At 51.8% G+C, this 12,014-nt stretch overlaps 1 protein-coding gene across 5 annotated transcripts in view; it reads right to left on the bottom strand.

The window, feature by feature from the left end:
* The window catches only part of LOC141167189 (phospholipid scramblase 1-like), a 477,203-nt gene that overhangs the window by 87,141 nt on the left and 378,048 nt on the right, over positions 1 to 12,014 (bottom strand). The gene's annotated exons all lie outside the window — the stretch shown is intronic.

The raw sequence follows: 12,014 nt of genomic DNA, 5'->3' as shown, positions 1-12,014 counted from the left end.
GAAAGAGGAGAAAGGCGGGGAAGACACAGTACATGGACAGGCAAAGAAGACAATTAGATAAAAAAGAAAGAAAGGAGAGTTGAGAAAAACAGATCAGAAGACAGAGGAAGAGGGTGGACTAAACGGAATGAGGAGGGAGACAGGCAGGGGAAAGAGGCTAATTGAGGAGACAGATTTGCAGAGGAACAGGCAAAAGATATTTTGTAGATAAAGAGGAGACAGGCAGATGAGACGGTCAGGAATAGAAGAGAGAGAGACGAGACAGGTAAGAAGAGGAGAGAGACAGAGGAGACATGCAGGAAGAGGAGAAAGGCAGACAGAGGAAATATCTAGGGAGCATAGATGGGACAGGCAGATAAGACACAGGAGACATAGAATGAACAGGCAGGAGAGACACAAGAGACAGGAATGAGGTTAAGTGCACACGTAGCGTTTCTGATGCATTTTCGCGGAAGTTTTCCCTTCCGGAAATGCCACAAAAACGCATCAAAAACGCTCTGCCAGCTATTGCAATGGTAATCCTGATGTGCTGTGCACATGATGCGGAAATTTCCGCTCAGGATTACGATTGCGGAAAAAAAAACAGCATGACCATTGTGCGTGTGTTTCTGCCGCGAATTCGCACCCATTGACTTAAATTGAACTTGAATTTATACCTGCGGATTTGTTGTGTTTCAATTGAAGCCAATAGGCATGAATTTGCGGCGGAAACGCGGTGCAGGTGGTACTCGGGTTGGGAGAGGGGGACTACTACTCCTCTCATCCGACCGCTACTCCCGCTGATAACCCCCGCTGGGGGGAGCAGTAGTCTCCTCAGCCAAGACAGCGTGCCCGCGGTGGTTAAAAAAAAAGAAAAAAAAAGTAACAATTAACAAAAAAAAAAACACTATACTCACCTGGCCGGCGCCCCCTGGTGTCCTCCTTGTCCTGGTCCCCGGCTATGTTCTCCTCCCTGCGGTACACTGCAGGGAGCGCATTCACCTGCGGTCTCGTGAACGATCAACTGGTCGCTCATGTGACCTCACCGTGGGAACATTGTGAAGAATATTCCCATGGTGGTGAGCTCACCGGGGCTGATCTTCAGCTGATGAACCCCAGTGACCTCACTCCAGCAGCAATGTATACTGACAGGAGTGATTTTACACTCCTGTCGGTGTACATTGCTGGCTTCTACAGCAGTGACATCAGTGATTGCTGATGTCACTGCTGTACAAGTGACCCGGATCGCCGAGGGACAATCGTGGCCATAATCGTGGACTGCGTTGTTGACAGCGGACAGATGAGCAATATGGTTGTTTGTTTTTTTACTTTTTTTCAGAAGATCGATGACTTCACGGACAGAGTGCAATAAAAATGTTTTGAAAACCATGTGTTTTTTATTTCATTAAAATACTTTATTCTGGTTGTGTCTTTTATTGAGAAGGCAGTGATAACTTTACTACGTGGTTAGTAATGGGGGCGTCTTATGCGCGCTCTCCATTACTAATCTGGGCTTCATGTCAGCCACCAATACAAGGCTGACGTGAACCTGAACCACAACCCCATTACCCCACTCGCCACCGCTACAGGGCAGTAGGAAGAGTGGAGGCTAAGCGCCAAATTTGGCGCATCTTATGGATGCGCCATTTCTGGGACTGCTGAGGGGTGATATTAATAGCCGTTGAGGGGGCCAGGATCCATGGCCCCTTCCATGACTATTAATATCAGCCCGCAGCTGTCTGTTTAGCCTTTTCTGGTTAAATTTTATAGGGGGACCCCACGTCAATTATTTTCTGGGGCCCCCCTGTAATCTAGCCAGTAAAGGCTAAACAAACAGCTGTGGGCTGATATTAATAGCAAGGAAATATTGTTGGCTAATGGCCCCTTCCCCGGCTACTAAGCTCAGCCCCCAGCGGTCGGCTTTCCCTCTGCTGGTTATAAAAATAATGCGGGAGCCAACGCCAGTTTTTTTTTTTAATTTTAGGCTCTTTGCCCACGATCCGGACGTAGCAGCGCTTTGGACGCACATTTTTTGCTGTGTCCAAATTGTTGCATTCTATTAAACGCAGCGTATTTACCGCATTCTATACATTCTAGTGGTCAAATTTATGTTGCGGACACTAGCGACTCCGCAAGAGAATTTGGCATGCTGCGGTCCTGAAAGACGCACCGCATGTCAGTGTCCAGTGATCCGCAGCCTCAGATGCATGCATAGTGGATATGGGATTTCTAGAGATCCCATCCACGACGCTGTAACATCTGAACGCTGCGGGTTTGACGCTGTATAAACATGCAGCATCAAACCTGCAGCGGCTCCTGATTGTGGCGATGTACCCAAACTCACCTGCAGCATGTCAATTTCTGTAGCGAACACACTAGTCTCCGCTGCAGATTTTGACCGATTGAAGTGACATTATATGCGGTGGATTCACATGTACCGACAACAAAAGTGCGGAATTAGAACAGCGCGTTTTGGACGCTGAAAAAATATGCTGCGTCCAAAGCACTGCTGAGTGCAGATCAGGCGGATGTAGCGGCTAAAGAAACAGCTGTGAGCTGTTAATAATAGCCAGGGACCATGTTTGCAAATGGCACCTTCCTGGGCTAAAAATAGCAGCTCACAGCTGCTGCATAAATTACGTGAATAGAAATGTTAATGGGGATTGGGTGAATGGGACTAGCTGACACCCAGCTCTTTTGTTTGGTGATGACAAGGTGTCAATCAGACCCTTTCATCACCAAACCTAATTAAAGTAAAGTAAAGAGTTAAATGAACACAGACACAGAGCAAACACTTTATTTGAAATACAACAGACACTTTATTTAATCATTTAAATTAACCAATGTACTCACCCCAGTTCTGATGGTAATCCAAGGGTTTAAGCAATGTCCCACCAAATAACTTTATTTAGCTCCAAAAAGCATTCATTGATGTACAAAAATGCTTCAAAAACAGTATCAAAAATGTGTCAAAACAGCGGTAAAACCACACAGGGTTTTTCCTGCTAAGGAGATGCAGAAACGCTCAAGAAATTTCTACTTCAAATCCTGAACATGCGCACATAGCCTGAGAAAGGAGACAGACATGCTGTGAAGACAGTAAGAAAAGACAAGCAGATGTCACAATTATTGATGAGCGAGCATGCTCGCTACTTCTCGGTGCTCGTCTGACCATCTCACTGCTCGAGATGCTCGGCGTTCGCCGAGTATTTCCGGGGTTGCTCGGCGAGAGCTCGGGTCCCCTCCCTGTATGTTTGGTACTCTTTAGAGACCCAATGAACATGCAGGGATTGCTTGCCACTCACTGTAATGCTGTAGCCATGTTGGTTGTGGCATTACAGTGATTGGCTGACCGCACAGCGTCATCTGGTCTATATAAGACCTGGCGCCGCCATGCTCGTCACAGTCACTCCGGATCAGACAGTGTAGGGAGAGGAGCTGCTGCGTCAGGGAGAGATTTGCTTGTTTCTAGTTCGTGTAAGTGTAACAAACTATATTAGAGACACATATTGTCAGGGTAAAAAAGAATATATATTTTCTTCTTTTTATACTTTTATACTTTTATACGCTTTGCTTATGTACTAACCACCATTTTGTGTCCTATAACAATAAGCTTTCCTTGCTACGTGTTACTTAGATCGAAACTTATGCTAAGATGGCGCCAGTATCAGCCAAGCACCTGTTTCAGAGAAATGAAACCAAAACATCAACTGACTGTTGTCTGCCCAGAGACTGAGTTAAGGAGTCGTGGACCAATCAGGAGTGGCTGGATACTAGACATTTATGGCTTACCCCGCCCCGAACACTCTCTTTCCCCTCCCCATTACGTAGTGTATTTAAGTTTGTGCATGCGGAAATAAAGACAGAACATTGCTGAGATCGTGGCTTGCCAGTAGCCTTCTGAGCATGCTCTGAGTTTGAACCAGCTTGTTATCTGACTCATTCTTTGAATGGTTGACCCATGCTCATAGCCTTAATTTGGAGTGACTGGAGGACGAGTGGAATGTCGCTACGACCCCGACAAATGGCGCCCAACGTGGGGCGTGGCTAGCGGTACGCCGCCCTCCCGGACCCATATTGCTGACTTCCCTGGTGGTGACCGCGGCGGCTGAATTTGAGGCCTGATCAACCTCCATTGAACACGGTAAGTTGAGATATATTTTATATGTTTCACTTGCCTGTGTGTCAGCCGCAGCGGTTCCTGTGGGATTATCAGTTTGGATCTGGGTGGGTGACCGGTCGAGTGGTGAGACCTTGGGCGTCCTGCGCCACGTCCCGTACCAGCAACTGTGAGACCGAGTGACGTCGCATGCCTGCGCGTGCTCGTGTGCACACCACCTCCTCCTCCCCCGGTCACTGTACTTTTCTTAGATAGCTGCCTCCCGTGACTGATAGTCGATTCCAAGCCGTTCTTGAATTGAAGTGTAAGGGAGAAAGAATCTGTGACGAATTGAGGAGTGCTCTTCGTCTACCACAGAGACTGCTGTAAAGTCAAGGTTAGGAAGGAGATAGATTGAGGTGTCTCTCTATCTCATCAGTGTATTGAGGTGTGCTCTACACTGACGGTTAGGAAAGAAGATAGATTGAGGTGTCTCTCTATCTCATCAGTGTATTGAGGTGTGCTCTACACTGACGGGTGGTGACCTGTAATCAGGGTGCCGTGGTGAGTCGCACTGTAAAGTCGCCATTCAAGGTTAGGAAAGGAGATAGATTGAGGTGTCTCTCTATCTCATCAGTGTATTGAGGTGTGCTCTACACTGACGGTTAGGAAAGGAGATAGATTGAGGTGTCTCTCTATCTCATCAGTGTATTGAGGTGTGCTCTACACTGAGGAGTGGCGACCTGTGGACTGCACCAGTGATCTGAGTCGCGACAGATCATTGCATTCTATAAGAAAATGTTGCGTATGTTCAAATCTGAAAGGCTTCACAAATTGCCGGATGGTGCAGTGGGAGTTATCCAGCTACTAGAGTCACGGGAAAGCAAGGAGGCTGTTAAGAATGTTAGGAATCTGTATTAAATGATAAAACTACCCAGTACGGGCAGACTTCTGCCTTCAGTGTAGAAGGAATGCGTTATACAAAATAAGGGAAGTTGAGTGATGAAGGACACCTGCACCAGGCTCAGACACATCTTAGAGTAGATGGTGCAGGGGGGAACAGAGAATGCCGAGCCTTTGTTCGGATACATGAAAGCTGCAGAATGTGATTTGTTATGTGACCCTAAATTGGCCGTAACCCCGTTGATGCCTGTCACTACACCGAGCCCTCAGCCACCACCCTATAATGGCGCCGACACTAAATCATCGGAAGGATGGACGTGTCGTATGTGCGAAGAGAAGAACCCGCCCTGGGCGAAGTTCTGCTGTGTCTGTGGGGCGGGCCGCCCATGGCACGATGCCCAGCCTGCCCCCAAGAACAATCCCACTCCCACTCCAACTCTTCCCCCCTCCTCCCTCCAACGGCCATCTCACTACACCTTTTACTTGTTGTGGGAGACCCGGGAAACCCCAATCCGGCCTATATCCGCTACTAGATCCGTCCGGTGCTTATTACCAGCCGCCAGCACGGGTGGAAAAGCCCGCAGTCCCAGAGCACCCATCTGAAACTAATGTGATACCCTCTGCTCCAGTCCACGATGCTGAGGCGCTCCCTCTGTTCACCATGGGGGTCGCCCATAACTCTGGGGATATCCTCCTCAACTCCCCAGAATTTCAGGCCAGACTGCTCTCCCTCCGCCAACATACTGTTACTCAAGACGATACGGAGCCAGATGAGGGATGGGCTCAAGATACTCCAGCCCCCCCCCCCTTTACCCCATACGTCTCCTATGGCATCCTCCACCCCACATTCATTGCCCATACTCCGGCCCTTGCTCCAAGCAACTGCTGAAAGAGCACCACCCCCCAGCCCCTCAGAAGTCTGGGACCCCTGCCGCTCCCGGAACCTAGTAGACCCATCAGGACGCCCCGTCACTCTGTCAATAGGCTATGGTGACATCCTTACACATCGGGTGGGGGCCATAATCAACCCTGCAAACACCCGTATGAGCCATGCTGGAGGATTGGCTCGTAAAATTGCCCTTGCTGCTGGTTCCACTCTGGCTGCAGAATGCCAGGCTCACTTAGCCGAAAACGGAGAGCTTTCAAAAGGCCATGGATTCCACAAAAGCAGGATCCCTTAGTACGTATGAATCCGGCCTAGAATACATGAAACAGTTAAAAGCCTGGGCTCAGAATCGCTTGTCAGATCAAGCTGGGTCTGTACAAGATGTTCAACAAGACCCTGATGAATCTGTGGAAAGATATGCTGCAAGACTCAGCATGCATTTTGAGGATCTCGGATACAGTCCTCACGTCAAGACGCAGGCTGCCCTGTTGGTTCAGGCCCTAGTAGATGGCCTACAAGACGCCCTCAGAGATGAGGTTCTGAGGGTACGCCCCGAGATCCGTTCTTCTTCTTTTAACGACGCGGTGGACATTGTCAAAGCTTTCCAAAACGCCATGCTAAAAATGGAAAAGGATACTAAGCCAAAGAAGAAAACCGCTCCGGGAGAGCCTCCAAGATACCGGTTGGTTCAGGATCTCAGAGCCGTCAATGCAGCTACTGTGGCACCCCAGGGGTCTGGTTTCCACAGTAACAGCAATGTTATGTCTGAGAGCAGGTGGGAGGTCTCTTGGTCAGGGATCCTGTGCATGCCACACCTCCTGCCCAGTCCTGGGAGGGGAAGAACTTCCCCTATATAAACCTAGGGCTGAGGCAGGGTTAGTGAGTAGAGAAGAAGTAGAGACAGAGAAGAGAAGCAGATCTAGGAAAAGAACATCAGGAGCTCTGTGGGAGCAGTGCTATAAGGAGTCAGGGCTGGCAGCTGCAGAGCTCGCCCTGACTGAGAAGCTATCACCGGACCCGGAGTCCGAGGCTGTGGGGACTAATCTTTACCCAGCAGCAGAAACCGCCCGGCAGGGGATTTCAGGTCCTCTGGCCAAGAAACCCGAAGGCACGGTCACACGCGTGGGACCAGCACCGCCGTCGTGGAGCGGACACCACTAGAAGGCCCCGAGTCACCGGCCATACGGGTGAGCACCACACGGTACACTCAGGGACGTGGGCTACTTATACCCGCCTCTAGCAAGGTAGCCAGAAGAGTACAGTCAGTTTGGGAGGCCTACAACTCTGCCTGGCCAGGGGAGATCCCATCTGCTCAAGGACTGACCAGGCCCCGATCGCTAGCCAGTACTCCGGGAGGGTCTATCTTTATCACCAGTAAAGACCCTGAATTACACCGCATCGTCTCTGAGTGATTCCTGCTACCCCCATCATCCACGTCGGCTGCCCTGAGGCCATACCCCTCCCGTTGGGGGTAATACTATCACGCTGCACAATCCTACCACCGGCCTCAGCGGTCTGCCCTGCAGCGGCAGCTCCTTCGCTGCATTCAACGGGTGGCGTAGTCGTCCAACATCTACCGCTAATACATCGCCGCTCAGTTTGACTCCCTGGGCACGGACCGGGTCACCGCCACGAGACTACAACCCTCAACAGATCCGGCTCCGAGTAAGCTCCCGTGCGCGCGATGCCGTGCGACGAAGGCCCAGGGGTGCGTCAACATTTGGCGTAGTCGGCAGGATCTCGTGCCCGCAACCACCGGGTACTGCGTGCCTGAAAAAGACTGTTCAAACTTACCAGTGGTGAAGATTCCCGCCATCCGGCGCCATCTTCTGTCTTCTTCCCGCCATCCGCGAAGTTTTCCCGCCATCCGGCGCCATCTTCTGCCTTCTTCCCGCCATCCGTGGAGTTTTCCCGCCGTTGGACGCCATCTTGAACACGCCGCGCGGGAAGAAGAGGGGCGTGGACTCCGAAAGCGCGCGAGAACTGAAGCCCCGCCTCACGTCCGGACGTTGCGTAAGGTCCTGGAAGGAGCCCAGCAGACGCCGACGTCACAGGAGCGCGACGGAAGGTCCTCAACCCTGACGATCCACTGCGGAGCCGCGGCCTACGGAAGAGGATCATCGCAAGGTAGGCCATGGTCCACTAGGGGGGAGGAAGATGTCGGATACGGAGGAGAGCTTCACTGCCTCAACCCCCGCCAGCGCCACCGCTGCTGCAGTCATGCCTTTCACCATGCCCTATATCCCGGGAACGGCCTGGCTACCCCAGTACTCAGGGGAGTCACATACCCTGCATGACTTTAGAGAAAAGCTGGATAGCCTCTTCCAGGTGTATCCCCTCACAGAAGAGCAAAAAGTGAGCATCCTGGTGGCCCAATTAACCGGGGCAGCCCAAAGGGAGGTAAAGTCCTGGCCACCTGGGGGAAGGACTGTTGCAGGGATACTAACCCGGCTGAGGGACACCTTTGATACCCGCACCTCAGCCGAGATCAAGCTTAGATTCTACGGGTGCAAGCAGCGAGCACACGAGAGTATAAGGGACTATGCCCTGAACCTACAAGAGGCCCTGAGAGCCATTAAGCAGACCGACCCTGAAGGCGTGGGAGACGAGGACAGGCTGTTGACTGAACAATTTATAGAGGGTTTATATTGCAATGCCCACCGAACCCAGTTGCGGGCAATGGCCTTACAGGACCCTCATCTGGGATTTGCACAGTTCAAGGACAGAGCCATCCGGGTGCTCCGAGAACCGGCACCAGGTGGCGTTGTGACCCACAGACGCCCCACTACCACTTACCACCAGGAGGCGGCACCCTTGTCGGCAGGGCCTGTGGGAGCTGATGCGCAGGCTTTGAACAATGACCCGGCTCCAGACCTGCACCATCAGGTCCAAGAGCTAGCTAAAAGCGTTGCCGCGCTAACCCGAACTGTGCAGTCTTTACAGGTTTCCACTCCAGGGAAGATCCAGCTGGCATCCGGACCGGAGGACATCCCGTGGCGTCGACCAAGGAGGACCCCACCGGCCAGAGGAAGACCCAGCGACCGATACAACGAGGACGGACAACCCATCTGCCGCCGCTGCAATCAACCCGGACATATGGCAAGGTACTGTCCTTTAAACTGGCACAACCTGGGGTAGAGGGCCAAACCCCAGGAAAAAGATCATCAGGCCCATCGAACTGGCGCGACAAATATGTGGGAGGACGTCCAGTCTTGCCCGTGGTACTGGATGGCATCCCCATGAGTGCCCTACTGGACACCGGGTCACAGGTTACCACTATCCCGTACGTGCTCTTCAAGCAGTACTGGAATGACTCGGATATCACCCGCTACCCTGACGACGACTTGAGTATCATCGCCAGCAATGGTCAGCCCGTGCCACAGATTGGATTTAAAGAGGTGACCATTAAAATCGGTAGAGTCGAATTGGCGGCACAGGGACTGATCATTGTAGACATTGACAAGCGCGAGAGTCACCCAAAGATAACTCTAGGAACTAATGTAATTGAAAATTGTCTTGCAGAGGTGATTTTCCTTTTACAGCAGGTTGCCAAGAACGCCAGCTCCGGCCAGCAGCGAGTGCTCCAGAAAGAGATCCGGGCACTGATGCGACGGCAACAGATAGAACTCTCCGGTGGTGAGATTGGTAGCGTAAGAATGTGTGACCCTTTTCCTATTGCCATGCCCCCAAAAAGTGAAATGATGATTTCGTGCCGGGCAGCTATTGGTCTGAGATTTAGAGATTACCAGGCAATGGTAGAACCAGTTTACTCAGACAGTAGGCCCACCATTTTGACAGCACGGGGGGTGGTCAATGTACGCCATGGGAGGGTGCCCGTTCGCATAATAAATATCGGGAAGAGGGAAGTGTACCTGCCCCGGTATGCCACGCTAGCCAAATTGTATACCATCAATCAAAATTCCATACAGTCCGTAGAACCCTTGCCTCCATCTTCCCCGGAGGAAAGTAACGGCTCTAAGGAAACAATGGAGGACTGGTGTCAGCAACTACATTTGGGTACTGACTCCACTCCCTCACACCAGAGACAGGGAGTCTATCGGGTGGTTCAAGAGTACGAGAGAGTGTTTAGTAAACACCCGTTAGACTTCGGGCGAGTCAAGGGGGTAGAACACCACATCCCCACGGGAGACCATCTTCCCATAAAAGAGAGGTATCGACCCGTACCCCCTGCACACTACCAACACGCCAAGGGGATGCTTAGGGACATGAAGGAGGCTGGGGTGATCAGGGATAGCTGTAGCCCCTGGGCAGCTCCACTAGTCTTAGTCAAAAAGAAAGACAACACCATGAGGATGTGTGTAGATTACCGGAAAATCAACCGTATCACACACAAGGATGCGTACCCCTTACCAAGGATAGAGGAGTCTTTGGCTGCTTTAAGATCTGCTAACTTCTTCTCTACCTTGGATCTCACTAGCGGGTACTGGCAGGTTCCTGTAGCAGAGGCGGACCGGGAGAAGACCTCATTCACCACCTCGATGGGACTTAGCGAGTTTACCTGCATGCCGTTCGGACTCTGTAACGCACCAGGAACCTTTCAACGATTAATGGAGTGCTGTCTGGGCCACAGAAACTTCGAGACGGTCCTGTTGTACCTGGACGATGTCATCGTATATTCCAAGACTTATGAGGACCACCTGAAACACCTGGCGGAAGTGTTCGAAGCTCTGGCAAACTACGGCCTAAAGGTAAAACCCTCCAAGTGTCACCTCCTAAAACCAAAGGTGCAGTACCTGGGACACGTGGTGAGCGCTGACGGAGTGGCTCCCGACCCTGATAAGATCACCGCAATTAAGGAATGGCCAAGTCCCTCCAGTGTAAAGGAAGTGCGGCAGTTCCTCGGGTTGGTAGGCTATTACCGCAGATTCATCCCCGGTTTCACCAAAAAGGCAGCTCCTATGCAGGACCTCCTGATAGGCCAGTCCCGGAAGGCCAAGAACCAGAAGCCGCCCTTCAAATGGGAGAAGTTAGAAGAAGAGTCCTTCCGCCAGCTGAAGATGGCCCTCACGGGGGATGAAATCCTGGCGTACCCTGATTACAGCCAGCCCTTTATCCTCTACACCGACGCAAGTAACATCGGGCTAGGAGCCGTACTGTCCCAGATCCAGCAGGGGAAAGAACGAGTAATCGCTTACGCCAGTCGAAAACTGCGACCCACCGAAAGGAACCCTGAGAATTACAGCTCATTTAAGCTAGAGTTCCTGGCAGTGGTGTGGGCAGTCACCGAACGCTTTAAGCACTACCTCGCTTCTTCCCGGTTCACCGTGTACACGGATAACAACCCGTTGACACACCTGGACACGGCAAGACTCGGTGCCCTAGAGCAGAGATGGATGGCCCGTCTGTCCAACTACGAGTTCACAATCAAATACCGGGCAGGACGCTCCAATACCAACGCGGACGCCCTGTCCAGGATGCCAAACCTACCGGACGTAGGAGAAGATTCAGAGGGATTGGAAGAAGTCGAACTCCCCACGTTCCACCGTCATAGGACTATCCAGTATTCCCATCGGGTAAGGAGTAAGCAAGCCGCTACATTTAACCCCTTGCCTCACTACAACTGGGAGGAAACGCAAGACAGTGACCCTGCCGTCCGACTGGTGAAGGAGATGCTCACTCAGCCAGATGCACGCCTTGACCCAGACGCTCCGGAGGAAGCCAAGCAACTGTGGGCTGAGAAGAGTCGACTGTTCCTTTACAAGGGGAAGTTGTGCCGCAGAATGGTTAACTCCCGGACGCATGAACTAATCTGGCAAGTAGTGGTGCCACGAAGAGACGCAGCCATGGTGATGGAGGCATACCACGACGGGGCTGGACACTTCGGATGGAAGAAGCTGGAGTTCCTGCTGCGCGGGCGGTTCCACTGGGTAGGCATGAGGGGAACCATCGAGAGGTGGTGCAGAGACTGTGGCCCGTGCAACCTAAGAAGGAAGGACCGTGCCAGCCAGAAGACCCCCCTTCAGTCCATTGTCACCAAGCAGCCGTTGGAACTGGTAGCCTTGGATCATGTAAAACTGACCCCAAGCAGAAGTGGCTACGTCTACGCGTTAACCATTGTGGATCATTACTCCCGGTTCTTGGTTGTCGTCCCCGTTAAGGACTTAACAGCTCAAACAGCAGCTAGAG

This window comes from Phyllobates terribilis, unplaced genomic scaffold (genome assembly GCF_046119375.1).
Source record: "Phyllobates terribilis strain yellow unplaced genomic scaffold, ASM4611937v1 Scaffold_11__3_contigs__length_659146591, whole genome shotgun sequence".
Classification (NCBI taxonomy): domain Eukaryota; kingdom Metazoa; phylum Chordata; class Amphibia; order Anura; family Dendrobatidae; genus Phyllobates; species Phyllobates terribilis.
Note: the sequence above shows the minus strand (reverse complement) of the source record. Positions and strands in the feature narration are given on the sequence as shown.